Genomic DNA, 16,331 nt, shown 5'->3' with positions numbered 1-16,331 from the left:
GGAAACCTGTGACCAGTGGTGTCCCACAGGGATCCGTGCTGGCACCACTATTGTTTATTATATGCACAAATAGTCTGGAGGAAGGGGTAGATTGCCTGATTGGCAAATTTGCAGATGACACTAAGATTGGTGGATTAGCAGATTGTGAAGGGGACTGTCAGAGAATACAGCAGAATATAGTTAAATTGGTGAGATGGGCAAGGAAATGGCAGATGTAGTTCAATCCGGGCAAATGTGAGGTGATGCATTTTGGAAGGTCCAAATCAAGGGGGAAAAGTCCTGGGGAAAATTGATGTACAGAGAGATCTGGGTGTTCAGGTTTATTGTTCCCTGAAGGTGGCAACACAAGTCAGTAAAGTGGTTAAGAAGGCATACGGCATGCTTTCTTTCATCGGACGGGGTATTGAGTACAAGAGTTGGCAGGTCATGTTACAGTTGAATAGGACTTTGACTCGGCTGCATTTGGAATACTGCATACAGTTCTGGTTGCCACATTACCAAAAGGATGTGGATGCTTTGGAGACGGTGCAGAGGAGGTTCACCAGGATGTTGCCCGATATAGAGGGCGCTAGTTATGAAGAGAGGTTGAATAGACTAGGATTATTTTCATTAGAAAGACAAAGGTTGAGTGGGGACTTGATTGAGGTCTACAAAATCATGAGGTATAGACAGGGTGGATAGCAAGAAGTTTTTTCCCAGAGTGCGGAATTACTGGAGTCATGAGTTCAAAGTGAGGGTGGAAAGATATAGGGGAGATATACGTGGAAAGTTCTTTACACAGAGGGTGTTGGGGGCCTGAAGCGTGTTGACAGCAGAGGTGGTAGGGGCAGGAATGATAGCATCATTTAAGGTGCATGAAAGGGATACAGATCTTTAGAAACTAGGGGGCAGGTTTAGATCGAGGATCTGGATCGCTGCAGGCTTGGAGAGCCGAAGGTCCTGTTTCTGTGATGTAATTTTCTTTGTTCTTTGTCCACACAGACAGTTGGCTGGAAGGCTGGAATCAAACCCTGTTCTCTTGTGCTGTAAGACAGCAGCGCTAACCACTGGTAACCAGTGATAACCATGTTATCCAAATATGGCAGGTTACGTTGAATAAGAGGTACTAAATAGTAAATTTCCTGAAGAAGGGCTTATGCCCGAAACGTCGATTCTCCTGTTCCCTGGATGCTGCCTGACCTGCTGCGCTGTTCCAGCAACACATTTTCAGCTCTGATCTCCAGCATCTGCAGACCTCACTTTCTCCCCTAAATAGTAAATGCCAGGCTTAGGGTAGAAGGGGCTGGATCTGAATGAAGTGCTCTTTGGAGGGTCGGTGCAGACTCAATGGTCCAATAGCCTCGATCCATACTGGAGGGATTCTATGATTCTGTATAACAGAGACTATATTGAGTGTGTGGGAGGTCTATGCTAAATATTTCATGACTTCTTATGTTTTCAAAGTGTTATCTAATTGATTTGGTTGCCAATTGTCTATTGAGACAATTGTGCCTTAATAGCCACAGCTGCCCTATTTTGATCCCTTAGGACATACCTATACTATTTTAAAAGTATTCAGTAGAGTGAAATACTGCTCTATTTCCTTCATCAGAACATTCTTAGCCTCACATGTAACTAGGTGTTTGTGAATTTGACATTTTAAATTTATTTATTCACAAGCTCAAGTGAAAAGCTGACAAGCAAATGATTGAAAAAGGTAGGAAGAAAATACTTGGGATTATAAAACACCTTTCATGACATCATAAACAGTTTCAAGAAATAACTTTTTGGAGCACAGCTACTAATATTTTGTAGATAAATGTGGCATTTAGTTTGTACAAAGCAATATCTCACAACAGCAATGAATTAAATGACTTGTTTATCCTGCTGATGGCATTGATTGAGATGTTACACACCATGGCAGGACAGCTCATTGGCTCTTGGCAAATAGTACCACAGCATATTTCATGTCACCTTGAACAGGCAGGAACGTACTCCTTGGTTTAATAGTACAACTGAAAGTTATCACCTCTATTAAGGCTACTTCCTCAGTTCTGCACCGAAATGTCAGCAAAGATAATGTGCACAAACTCTACAGAGGACATGAAATAAGATGAGGCAATTCATTGAGCAGTTCAATGTTTGCAAGCTGGAGTGTCAAACCCCTGTTGGGGAAAATGATGATATATCAGCAGCAGATTGCATTTCTGCAGGTAAAATATTGGTGCTTGTTGTTTTTTACTGAACACTCCATAGCAAGGTAATAACAATAAAAGCAAAATACTGTGGATGCTGTATATCTGAAACAAACACTAAAAGTACTGGAGAAACTCAGCAGGTCTGGCAGCATCAGTTGCCTGATTAGCAAGTTTGCAGATGACACTAAGATTGGTGGAGTAGCAGATAGTGAAGGGGCCTGTTAGAGAATATGGCAGAATATAGATAGATTGGAGAGATGGGCAGAGAAGTGGCAGATTGCGTTCAATCCAGGCAAATGTGAGGTGATGCATTTTGAAAGATCCAATTCAAGAGCGAATCATACAGCAAATGGACAAATCCTGGGGACGTAGAGAGACCTGGGTGTTCAGATCTGTGGAGAGAGAAACGGAATTAATTGATTGAATCCGGTATGACTTCATTTCAGAAAAGAGTCTCTGAAGAAGGGTCAAATCAGACCTGAAATGCTAACTCTGTTTTACTGTCTACAGATGCTACCAGACCTGCTGAGTTTCGCCAGTAATTTTTGTGTTTGTAGCAAAGTAGGAGTGTCTGATTAGCTATAGGATGGCCATAGATGAAAGGACCGTTCCCCTCACTTCCTTGTTTAGTGGTGGAAGTGAGGAACTACTTCATAACAGTGTGCATTGGCACAATGCCAGAGTCCTGAGGTTGTGGGTCTACTCCCAGAATGACATTTCTTCAAATGGGAATGCAGCTGACTCAGTCTTAAATATGAAGTCTGCAGCTGCTTCTCCCATTTAGGCCTGGTGGTATTATCATGAATCTATAAATCCAGCACCTCAGCTAATGTTTTGTTCAATTAATGGGTTCAAATCCTGCCATGATGGATGGTGGAACTGGAATTTAATAAATAATTCAATGCAGTGAAGAACTGATGACCATGCTGATTGCTGGAAAAAAATCTTATCCTTCAGGGAAGGAAATCTGCAAACCACCAGATCTGGCCTACAAGTGACTCCAGACCTGTAACAATGTGGTTGACTCTCATTTGCCCTCCAAAATTTGCCGAGAAAGCAATTCCGCTGTTTCAGTTGTTCCAAAGTCTCAACAAAGGAATAAAACCACTTGGCATCAACCTAGGTGCTGGAAATGACAATGGCAGAATCAGCCCTGTCGATTTTGTGAAGTCCTCTTCACTATCATGTGGGGGCTGGTGCCAAAATTGGGAAAGCCGTCTCACAGACTAGTTAAGCTACAGTCTGACATAGTCATACTCATGGAATCATAAAATGTCCCAGACACCATCATCACCATCCCTGGTCATGTCCTCTCCTCTGGCAGGACAGACCCAGCAGAGGTGATAGCAGAGTAGTATATGGTGAGGCGGAATCCTTAATGTTGACTCTGGATCCCATGAAGTCTCATGGCATCAGGTTGAATATGGGTGAGGAAACCTCCTGATGATTATCATATACCATCCTCCCCCAACTGATGGTCAGTACTCCTCCATGTTGAACAACACTTGGAGGAAGCACTGAGGGTGGTAAGGTCTAGGCATATACTCCAGATGTGGGATTTTGATGTCCATCACCAAGAGTGGCTTGGTAGCAGCACTACTGATTGAGCTGGTCAGGTCCTAAAGGACATAGACTGGGTTTGCAGCAGGTAATGAGGGAGCCAACAAGAGGGAAAAACATAAATGACCTCAAGCTGCCAACTGCCAGTGGTACTCAACATCACGGATACCAGTCTTCAGCCAATTCAATTCACTCTATGTGATATCAAGAAACTGTTGGAGGCACTGGATACTGGAAAGACTACAAGCTCTGATAACATTCCAGCAATAATACTGAAAACCTGTGTTCCAGACCCTGCCACAGCCCTAGCCGAGCTCTTCCAGTAAAGTTACAACACTGGCATCACCCAACAATATGGAAAATTGCCCAGGTGTGCCTTGTACACAAACAAAAATGACAAATCCAATTCAGCCAATTACTGCCCCATCAGTCTTCCCTTAATCATTAGTAAAGCGATAGAAGGTATCATCAACAGTGCCATCAACAGCACTTGCTCAGCAATAACCTGCTTCAGTGATGCGCAGTTTGGGATTGGCCAGGACCACTGAGCTCCTGACCTTTTTACAGCCTTGGTTTAAACATGGAAAAAAGATGCTGAATTCTAATGCTGAGGTGATAGTAACAGCCCTATGCTGAATTTGAGTTAGTGTGGCATCAAGGAACCTGAGCAAAACTGGAATCAGTGGGAATTGGAAAATCTCTTCACTGGCTGGAGTCATACCATAAGACCATAAGACATAGGAGTGGATGCAAGGCCATTTGGCCCATCGAGTCCAATCCGCCATTTAATCATGGCTGATGGCATTTCAACTTCACTCACCCATACTCTCCCCGTAGCCTGACACATAGGAAGATGATTGTGGTTGTTGGAGGTCAGTCATCTCAGCTCCACGGGAGTTCCTCAGGATAGTGTCCTAGACCCAACCATCTTTAGTTGCTTCATCAATGACCTTTCCTCCATCATAAGGTTAGATGTGGGGTTGTTCACTGATGATTGCACAATGTTCATCATTTATGACTCCTCAAATACAGAAGCAGTCCATGTTCAAAAGCAACAAGACTGGATAATATCCAGTTGCTGGAAAAGCGCAGCAGGTCAGGCAGCATCCAAGGAGCAGGAGAATCAACATTTCGGGCATAAGCCCTTCTTCAGGATTCCTGAACGTCGATCCTCTTGCTCCTTGGATTCTGCCTGACCTGCTGCGCTTTTCCAGCAACACATTTTTCAGCTCTGATCTCCAGCATCTGCAGTCCTCACTTTCTCCTGGATAATATCCAGGCTTGGGCTGACAAGTAGCAAATCACAACACACAAAAACTAGACCATCTCCAAAGGAAAGAAGTGAGGACTGCAGATGCTGGAGATGAGAGTCAAAAAGTGTGGTGTTGTAAAAGCACAGCAGGTCCGGCAGCATCTAAGGAGCAGGATGAGGAGCTTAAGCTTGGAACATTGTCTCTCCTGCTTCCCAGATGCTGTCTGACCGACTGTGCTTTTCCAGCACCACACTTTCTGACTCTCATCTCTAATAAGAGATAATCTAACCACCTTCCCATGGCATTCAATGGTGTTACCATCACTGACTCCCCTACTATCAACATTCTGAGAGTTATTATTGCCCAGAATCTCTACTGGACTTGCCATAGAACCACAATGGTTACAACAGAGGGTCAAATGTTTGGAACACTGCAGTGAATAACTCATCTCCTGACTCCTCTAAGCCTATACATCATTTACATGGCACATGTGGAGGAATACTCCTCACATACTTGAATGAAAGTAGCTCCAACAATGCTCAGAGAATGTGACATCTCTGAAACAAAGCAGCCCACTTGATTGACACCACATCCACTTGTATTCACTCCCTCTATGGTGTCACTCAGTAGCAGCAGTATGTACTATCTACAAGATTCACTGCAGAAGTTTGTCAAAGATCCTGAGTCATCACCTTCCAAACCCATGACTAATTCTAGCTAGAAGGACAAGGGTAGCAGGTAGAAGAGAACACCACCACCTGCAGGTTCCCATTCACATCCTGGCTTGGATTAGTTTTTGACGTTCCTTCACTGTTGGTAGGTTAAAATCCTAGAATTCTCTCTTTAATGATATTGTGGGTCAACCTACAGCACTTCGACTGCAGTGGTTCAAGAAGGCAGCTCACTACCACTTTCTCAAGGGCAACTAGGAATGGGCAATGAATGATGACCAGTCAGTGACGCCTGCACCATACGTATGAATAAAACAAAATCGGTTGAAACACCACCTCAGGAATGGAGACTCGTCACTTCAGCATGTTCAAGTGTGATAACAGATTGATGTCTGGCAGTAATGTGCATGGGCTGCAAAGAGTTATTTTGCACATACTGTTCCACTCCAGTTTCTTCAGAATTGTAATGAGCTTCTTCCTAGAATGGGCAACCTTTTAAACTATTTTTAATCTTCATTTACAGATCAGTAGTCAGTAGCAAAGTAGTAGGGAGTGATTAACTGTAGAATGATCAGAGATTAATGAACCATTGTCCTCACTCCTCTTGTTGTTATCAAAGGTGTGATACATTTTTCACACTTTCTGGTCACAAAGCTAATAGATGTCATGCTTTTCTGCACAGCTGCTTTATTTGGCTACAATTGCTTTGGATACTTTTAGTGAAGAGCAAACGGAAAAGTAAGGGGAGAGAAAAAAGTGAAAACTTGCTGTTTTTGCAAAAACTTAGAAGGAATCACATGATCAGATATAGCAAAATATTCAAAATTGATCCTTACAAACTGGCATAGATAGGGTGGGTAGTTTGGAAAGGTCAACTATAAGAGGGCACAGGTTCAAGTGTGAGGGGGAAAGTTTGGGGAGGAGTGCAGGGAAAGTTTTTCACACAGAGGGTGGTGGGTGCCTGGAACACACTGCCAGTGGCAGAAGCAGGCACGCTAGCAGTATTTGGGGCATTTCTTGATCGACACATGAACGTGAGGCAAACAGAGGGATTGATAGAAGTCATGGGTCTAAATAAGGACTGGGAATCTGTGCAGGCTTGGTGGGTCAAAGGGCCTGTTCCTGTGCTGTACCGCACAATTTCCTTTTCTCCTCTCAGTACTCAGTTTCACAACTATCCCATTTCCCTTACACTATCCATGTAAAAGTACTTGAAGTAGGGGATCAATGGATAGTGATCAGAAGCATAGACTGATCATAGCATCAAAATTTAATAGATGTTCCCGGCAATATAAGTATCTAACATAACATCCACTTTTTGAAAAATACATCTCATGCTGCCAATGCACACAAATTGGAAATTGCGTGGCTTCAAAGAAATGCAAATGAAGTTAAAATCTTTTAGTTTTATTTAAACTTGAATGAGAAGTGAAGAAGTGTGAGGCTGGTTGAAACATGGGTAAGGGGAACATGGGAGTCTAGTTCCAATAAAGCAGTGCTGCAGAGATCTAGATAACTAAATATATCTACAGGTTTATAATTATAACATCCTGGATATTTTCATATAAATAAAGGATTGGATGGAAATCTGGAGTCAGTGTAGATGTTGCAAAACTAACAACTGCAATTTATAACTAGGTTAACAACTTTAATGTAGTAAAGCATCTGATTACACTTCTCACAAGAGAGACCTTACATACATTTGGCCCAAAACGATTTCAGCTGTGATCTCACTAGTATCTTCTATAGTTTTAGCAACACCTCATTATTATTGTACTCAATTTTCCTGTGAAATAAAAGCCAGCTCTTCATTTGCTTTCATAAAGTCATAGAGTACAGAAGCAGACCCTTTGGTCCAACCCATCTGTGTCTACCTGTTATCCCAATCTGACCTCATCAGCATTTGGCCCATCTCCCCCAAACCCTTCGTAATCATGTACCCATCCAAATGCATTTTAATTGTTGTAATTGTACGAACCTCCACCATTTCCTCTGGCAGCTCATTCCATACCTTCTGCATGGAAAAATTACCCTTCTGGTCTTTTTTGAACATTTCCCCTCTCACCGTAAACCCATATTCTCTTATTTTGAACTTACGCCACCCTAGGATAAAGACCTTGGCTATTCACTCTATCCATGCCCCTCACGATTTCGTAGACTTCTATAAAGTGACCCATCAGACTCTTTCAAGTTTCACAACAGGGAGACCAGAAATGAACACTGTATTCTAAAAGAGCCTCACCTGTACAGCCAAAACGTGACGTCCCAACTTCTATATTCAATGCTGAACTAGCACCAGTGCCCTATGAAATGGAACCCATTCTACCTACACAAATGTTTGAGCCACACATTTAACTTTTTTACCCTATGCCAGTTTGCCCTTGGTTCAGGTAGTCAGGCAAAGATTATTACCTTAAAGGTTTTACTTTTCTATTTGGCTCTCAATTGTTTAAGTTCGTTCAGCAGAATCTCCTCTCTAGTCCTATCAATGTCATTGGTACCAACATGGATGATAACTAGATCCCTCTGCTCTCATTCCAAGTTCCATTCCAGCCCTGAAGAGATCACCTTAACCCGGATGATTCAACACAGAGGTTTGGAAAATAGCGAAGTCAAGCTTCAAGGTTGGAAGGGCTGCTCAGATTTCAAAGCGCAGTTAGGCATGGGGAGCTCCTGCATGGAAATGTCTGAACAAAAACTAAAAAATGTGCAAGAGAAGGCACGTGACACTTATTAACTGGAAGAAAGGTCATCACCCATGTTCACTAAAGTGTTACAAAGGCTATAGTACTTACGAAGAAGTGAAAGCAACAAGTCCTCTGAAAATACATGGAGGATAAATTCCTCTCCCAACAGGAAACCAATCCTCCCCCAAGAGAAAGCCAATTCTCTCCTGACAGGAAATCAATCTTCTCCCAACAGGAAATGAATCCTCCCTTGACAGGAAACCAATCTTCCCCTGAAAGGAAACCAACTCTCCCCCAACAGGAAACCAATCCTCCCTCGTCAAGAAGCCAATCCTCCCCCTGACAGGAAACCAACTCTCCCCCAACAGGAAACCAATCCTCCCTCGTCAAGACGCCAATCCTTCCCTGACAGGAAACCAACCGTCCCCTGACAGGAAACCAATCCCACATTCAACAGGAAACCAATCCTCCCTCGTCAAGAAGCCAATCCTTCCCTGACAGGAAACCAACCGTCCCCTGACAGGAAAAACCAATCCCACATTAATAGGAGAACAATCCTCTCCTGACAGGAAGCTAGTCTGGCCAGTTTTATAGACAGCCATAAGAGCAAAGAGAGTTCCTGTCTGTTCTAATATGACGCGATAGTTCTGTTCTCGTGCGATCCTGTGTTATAAGCAAATCGCACAATAGCAGCACCATTTAAATCAATGGGACAGGAATCACATTATAGCTCATACAGGTAAGGAAAGTTTGTGTTATACAAGTAATGGTCTAAATTTTTCAGTCATGTTATAACTTCAGAACTGACTGACTGTACTAAGGTATACCAGAACTGACTGTACTAAGGTAAGACTGCAGCAACAACTCTGAAAATGTAACCCAGCCTCCAGCAGTTTATGTGTGTCCCAGCAGTAGGGATATACAGTGGTAGGATGAGCTTTTCCTGAGGGACGACCACAGCAAGAATTCAATGACCTTGATGATATACTCCCAGAAGAATGAATTGATAAGTGTTATGGGTTATATATAGATGATAAAAAGGGGTGTGGTAAAAGAACTTCTGGCAAGATTTACAGGGATTACTGGAGTTGCAGCTCCTGTTGCATTGACTCCACTATTTCCATGGATGTCACATGCAGTCTGAGTGGGGACAATGAATTCTGCTCTAGGTTTCAGAAGGGGCTGATGTATCAGCACCAGTTCCGAACATCCCAAGAATTATGTCTGAGCAAATATAGTTGTACTTATTGCTATCATGCCACAAAACTTCTCGTTATCTAAGAATATCAGTCTATGGTAGTGTGTCTTCTATCACTAATTACATATGGGTCCAAGACAAACTAACAGCAAAATACCTCAAGGAACGATGGGAGAGGTGGCAAACATCACAAAGTAGCACGAGTGATTATCTGGGAAAATACCACATGGTTGATGTCACTCTCACCACAAGTTGAAGAAATATAGAGTGTTCAGACAAAAAGGTATCTCAAGCAAGCTTTTTTTTATCATTACCATGTGAAGAAGACAGACGTCTGTCCACTACTGAAATGCCATACAGGTAGAAACAGATAGTGGAAGCAATAAAAAGGCAAGTTCAACACTTGAAGTACAAACCTTCATTTAGAAGCTGGCAGTAGGACAAGAATATGAGCTAGAAAAAGAGAGCAAAGGCAGCCATACTTAGAAAATAGAAGGCCTCAATCAAAGAGACTCTGTAATGAGCAACTGAAAGCTTCAGGAGTTAAAGTTAGACATTTCCAAAAGGAAAATGAATAACCTGAGTACACCAGGGCCACAGAAGTGGAAAGGCCTCAGAATTTAATCTGAAGGCAAGCAAATATTGTTAAAGAGCTAACACCTATCACCTTCAGAATACTTGCTCCATTTAATAAGATGTCTCCATTGGAGAAGATACCTGAAGCATTCTTGAGGGAACCAACTAGTTGAGGTGGACAAAAGGAATTGAACTCATCCATATCAAATGACGTTCTGTTGATTGTGTGTCTGTTACAGGAGTGAGTATTAATATTGTGTCAGACAAATGGCCATGGATGAAGGAACAGAAGCTGCAAGGTAAGATTCATCACACGGATGGAATGGCTGTCAGAAGATTGGGAATACTAAAAGATACACCACAATGTAACACACAAAAACTGAATTGAAAATGTGCAAGCTGTTCACAATTAACCAACTTCACCCTTGAGCATGCGTGCATGTCTCAACCTCAATGTCTCAGAGGAGCTGAAAGGACCCAGAAGCAAACATCTGTCCATGCTAGTTCGTGAACAAACTATTCTTGATTAACTTCTCAGGAGACAACCTTGCAGTTTCATTGAGTCTCCCAGATGCATAGTGGAGCCCAAGCAGAAAGAGACTCAAGTGGGATTACTTATAGTAGCATAAGCAAGTTGTTAATACTGTCAACATACAGGAAGTCATAGACATCTCAGGACTAGTGGAAGGGTTCAATCCTCTGTCTTTCATAACAGAACGATCAACGCCAGTAGCTGAGATGCTGCTGAGCCAGTCTCTATCTTTCAGTAACATAAAACAGATTTCTTCACCAGTCAAACAACTACAATGGGTGACTGAAGACATCAGCCTGATCAATAAGTCAAGAGGGAAAAGAAAAACTGCATGTAACTATGTAGCAGCCAATCACATGCCAACAAATCCAGCACATGGTCAAGAAGAGGAAACTGCATGGTCTAAGCAGCCAGGGTGCTGCAAAAAAGATACGACTTCTTCCTATTAGAACATGACCACCTATAGCCAAAATCTAGTACACTAAAAGGAAGGAAGTATTTATTTCAACAGAGCAGCTGCGTTTAAGAAGGTCAATTGCCTTTCAGAAAAGGTAATGGAAGATTAATGATGCGAATGACATCATCCTCAAAGGATATCTGAGGGATAAAAGATCTTCCAGTGGAGGAAAGATTCACAAATCAGAACGTTGGTCAATAATCCTCAAGCAAAAGACCTTCCATTATTCCAGTCCAAAGGGACTTTCTGAGGAAAGTGTAAAACATCAGACCACCTGCATCAAAGATTTAGGGGAAGGTGTGGCAGTAGTAAAACTGACATGGCTCTATACGTAATTGTATAATGGGTTAGTCAGGGGGATAAATGCTTGGGGATGGGAATGTATAAGATAATAGTCTGAAGGGGTTAATGTACATGTTACGTGATGCTCAAGGCTTTATGCTGATGTTAAATGCAGTCTGAGAGTGGAGACAAGGAGTTCTATTTGAGTTTGTAGACGGAACGGATGAATCTGCACCAGTTCTTAAATGCTCTCGTGGTTATACAAAACTGAATGAAATTGCACCCGTTGCGATCATGCTTCCTCTTTAGATAATTTATCGTGGTGTAACTTCTGCCGCTAACCTCCAGGGAGTGAGTCCTGCATTAGCAGCTGGGACAGGGAGCGGGTCCCAGAGCAGCGGTGGGGAATGGGGTGAATGAGTCCCAAAGCAGCGGCAGGGGGTGGGGTGGGGTGGGGGAGGTGACCGAGTCCCAGAGCAGCTGCAGGGGGTGGGGGGGGGAGTGAGTCCCAGAGCAGCAGCTGCAGGGGGTGGGGGGAACGAGTCCCAGAGCAGCAGTGGGGGTGGGGAGTGAGTCCTTGTCCCTGTGCTGAGCTGCTGCAATTTATTTGAAATTTTTAAACATCTGACTGCAATTTCAACTCTTTAACTTGGTCTTATTTCTAATTTATCCCTTAAACACTGTAAAGTAATGCAACTCCATTTTTATTTATTCCTGTTTTGTATCTAAGATTTGTACCAACATACTCGTACCTGAGATGGCACCATAAAAGGTGATATTACAACGCTTTTCACAGTACTCCTGTATTTGAGTGCATGTGACAATAAAGGATATTCTAATATTCCAATCACCAATTGGCCCAAGACAAAGCAAAGACAAAGGAGGATTGGAGGCAGGGAACAACCTCAAATGTCCCTTACCCAGTGCCACATACTGTACTGGTAAAGGTAGCAAATACCACAGGATGCCAGGGGCTCAAAGTAAAGTGATCTCCCTTACTGTCCTTGGCAGCTCATTATGTTCAGTGAGGAATGCCGCTGTTCAGATATAAGATCATCTTACCATAACCTACCTTTACCCATGACATATTTTCTTTCTCTTTCATGATTTACCTGAGGGCCGCTCCACAGTCTATAATGTAAACACCTTTTTCATTATGTGGAGGAGCCAGTGTTGGACTGGGGTGGACAAAGTTAAAAATCACACAGGTTATAGTCCAACAGGTTTATTTGGAAGCGCTAGCTTTTGTAGTTACCTGCTGAAGGAGCAGCACTCCAAAAGCTAGTGCTTCCAAATAAAACTATTGGACTATTACCCAGTGTTGCGAGATTTTTAACCTTTGTCATTGCAATTCTACTTGGATACACTCAAAAGATATGTGCAGTTTTGCCGGTGTCAATTAAATAAACATTGAAACTTGTATATCGGATCCACCTGCTCAACCAAGGAATTTATTCCATATTTTCTAGACCTGTGTCACTATTACATTAAGAGGAGGCAATTTGTATCTACTTTGGAAAATGTCCGCTGCTATCAGATTTAAACTGATTTTTCATATGTTTAAATTTATGATCTCCAGTCCCACTTTCCTGAATCATTTTATTATGATGCGACTCAAACTTGATTTTTGCAAGCCATTTAATGTTTTATGCGATTCACTGAGTTTATCCTTGGTGGTCTCATCTCTCCAGGATGTCGAGTTTGGGCGTATATTCTGTTAGCCAATACTTCCCAATTGACGTGGGATGTGAAATAAAGCTATTGCAGGCTGCTGTAGTCAGTGTCAATATACCTGGGTGAATGTGGCTGCTGTTTGTGAGAGAAGCTCAGGGTAAGAATGAAAATCTGGGATTATGACAGTGTTAATAAGTGTTGATACTTTATGCTGGAGTTGGCTGGAATAACAAATGAAAGAGACAAATGTAAATATCTCAATTATCTCACAATAAATTGTACCTCTTCAATCCCACGTCAAAGATTTTATATTTTCTTAAGCTTTTGCCGACTCAACTTCCAGCTGGAGAAGTGAGGTAACAGTGGTGACAAAATTGGGTTTCAGCACCAAAGCAAGACAGATGATAGCCAATCGATAGATATTTTACATCCTACTCCAGGGATAGATTAGCCAGTAGAAGCGTATTGAGTGAGGGGGTCTGGGTATGGGAGATGTGCCTGGGGAATCATTGGCTTTCAGCTTCTCTGAGGAGAGGATCCTGATCCAGACCTCCCTGAGTAGCTGAGCGACTGTGTCCAAGTCCCTGGGACTGACATTGGAGACTTCACCCGAATTAGTGTGCCAGAAAGTTCTGGCTATTTCTCTTGATTTAACTCAGGACTACTCCATTTGACTTTGAGGCATCGTCATTTGGTAGATTCACATGCAGTGGGTTTGCTGTGTCCACATGGTGCCGCACAGCAGTAGGTATGCTCTTTTGGCAGATGATAATGACAACCATGACAAGCTTTCTGGCTTTGAGTCAGAGGTAGAAGACAAGCCAAGGTGGGAACACTGTGAGTCTGTTAGCTTTAGCTGAATGAGGCAAAGTGTTGAAATTTAAGGCAAGCAAGCCATGAGCATCCAGGTCAGGGCTAAATGAGGGAGTGCTAAGGAAGTGACTGAGCAGCCCTGAGATGGCGGCCACTGTAGTCCATGAGTTGGTTGCCTGGCACTTGCATACAAAATATCCTTGCAATAGTGTTGTATTGATACTAAATAAATACCAAAAGAACTGAGGATGCTGTGAATCAGAAACAAAAACAGAAGTTGCTGGAAGATCTCAGCAGGCCTGGCAATATCTGTGAAGAGAAATGAGAGTTAACATTTTTGGGTCTGGTGCCCCTTCCTTTTAGGTGTTGGGTGCTCCAGAAATACGGCATTAAAATGCAAAAGTGTACTATAAGTGGGTCGGAGATGCCCCTTGATGGAGCGAAGATGCTGGCATGTGCCAGGCGCCAACAGCTGTGGATGTGAGCTGTGTGTGGCTGCAGCTCATGGAGCATGCCAAATGTGACTAGGGTTCAAGATGGAGGTCCAGGTAACCACTTAGAGTCTAGCAAGTGGCAAGCTGGAGTCGCCAGGTAACCACTCAGACTTTCATATTGGGAGTGATAGGTGTCTACTTTCCATCCAGCAGGTGGACTGCATATTACTGAGGCAAAATGTGGTGATAATGAGTGATAATCCCCATTAATAGGCTCTAGCTCCTTACAAGGATGTTACTGGGGTTGAGCTATAGGCTGGGGCTTTCTTCCCAGGGTCGGAGGCTGAGGGGTGACCTTATAGAGGTTTATAAAATCATGAGGGGCATGGATAGGATAAATAGACAAAGTATTTTCCCTGGGTTGGAAGAGTCCAGAACCAGAGGGCATACATTTGGGCTGAGAAGGGAAAAGTTTAAAAGGGACCTAAGGGGCAACGTTTTCACACAGAGAATGGTGCGTATGTGGAATATGCTGCCAGGCAAAGTGGTGGAGGCTGGTACAAATACAACATTTAAAAGCTATCTAGATGAATATATGAATAGGAAGTGTTTACAGGGATATGGATCAAGTGCTGACAAATGGGACTATTAGGTTAGGTATCTGATCAGCATGGACGAGTTGGACTGAAGGGTCTGTTTCCATGCTGTACATCCCTATGACTCTAAGTGAAAAACTTGCCTTGATATCCAGAGGTTAGTTTGAAAAATTCATCTCCTGCCGTTGAGAAAGGCCTCACTTGATTACTCCAACATATTTAGCCATAGACTATGTCATTCCAGCCCTCAGAAGACTCTGTCCATTATATTTGCTTTTATCACAACTACTGATCTTGTCTCATCTATTCATATTAGAGGTCAATGCATTTCAAAATATTAATTTATTCAAGTTGGTGCTGTTGATTGAGGCCTTCAGAGGAAATCAGCAACAATAAAATAAAATCAATGCAAACTAACTTTCAGTTTATCAGCCCTTAAGTTTTATTATACAATAAACATGTTCAGAAGTACAGTGGCTGTCCTGTGATTCATCAAGCATAGGTGTGATTTTTGTTAAACTTTATCACTGTAACTATGGCAGTGCAATGTTAATACTTCCAGGTGGTTTCTCCATCAAAGCGATAGCAGCTGATCAAGAGAGGCTCCTGAAGAAATGTACCTTATGACATGGGCTGCAGATGTGTAACCAGCATGAGAAGTGTCATCCTACCAACTGAAAATATAATTCTGGATATCAGTGATAATCATGCAGGAATGCTCAATGTGTTGAGACTGATACGTTTAAATTTGGTAAGGGATTTAGCTTTAGGATTTAGGAAGTCAGCTAGGTTGTAGGAGGGGACATCTAATTGAATAGGCAACAGAAATTTGAGGGCTGAATGGTTTCTCCTTTTCCTGTTTTTAATGAAGGACACAGTTTTAAAATTTGATTTGCTTTGTCTTCTAATATGTCTCATCTGTGCTTTTAACCTTACCCCAATGTAACCTTACTGTTTGTTCTGTTTTTTTTAACTGAAATTCACCCCACTTTCTACTCCCTACATCAGCAAAGTGAAGTCTAATTTGCTCACTGTGTCTGACTTGACACGTTCTTCTCCTTCTGAGTCTCAAAACCGTGGAATTCCCACCTTCCTCACTGCCACCATCTGCGGCAGATGAATCTTTAAAACCCAAGTCTGTGTCTGCCCTCACCTCCATTGCCTGAACTATCTAACTTCCTACAGCACTTCACCATGAGACTAGCTTTTCTTAAGCAAAGAGGAATGATTGCTACATGTCTAAATCATTTTCTATGCACGGTGAGACAGACTATAAAACCCGCTGACTCACCGTACTTACCAATAGTCACGGGCAGATATTAAAATGCAACCTATGTATACGGTGAAATGTAAATGATTAAGAGTTTTGCCTGCAGTCCCATGAGGCATTCAAGAATGGATTTTTGAATAGGTTTGGTGAC

This window comes from Chiloscyllium plagiosum, unplaced genomic scaffold (genome assembly GCF_037043375.1).
Source record: "Chiloscyllium plagiosum isolate Xiang-an unplaced genomic scaffold, Cpla_swu_hap1 HiC_scaffold_37, whole genome shotgun sequence".
In the NCBI taxonomy this organism is placed as follows: Eukaryota; Metazoa; Chordata; class Chondrichthyes; order Orectolobiformes; family Hemiscylliidae; genus Chiloscyllium; species Chiloscyllium plagiosum.
This window is presented reverse-complemented; position numbering follows the sequence as displayed.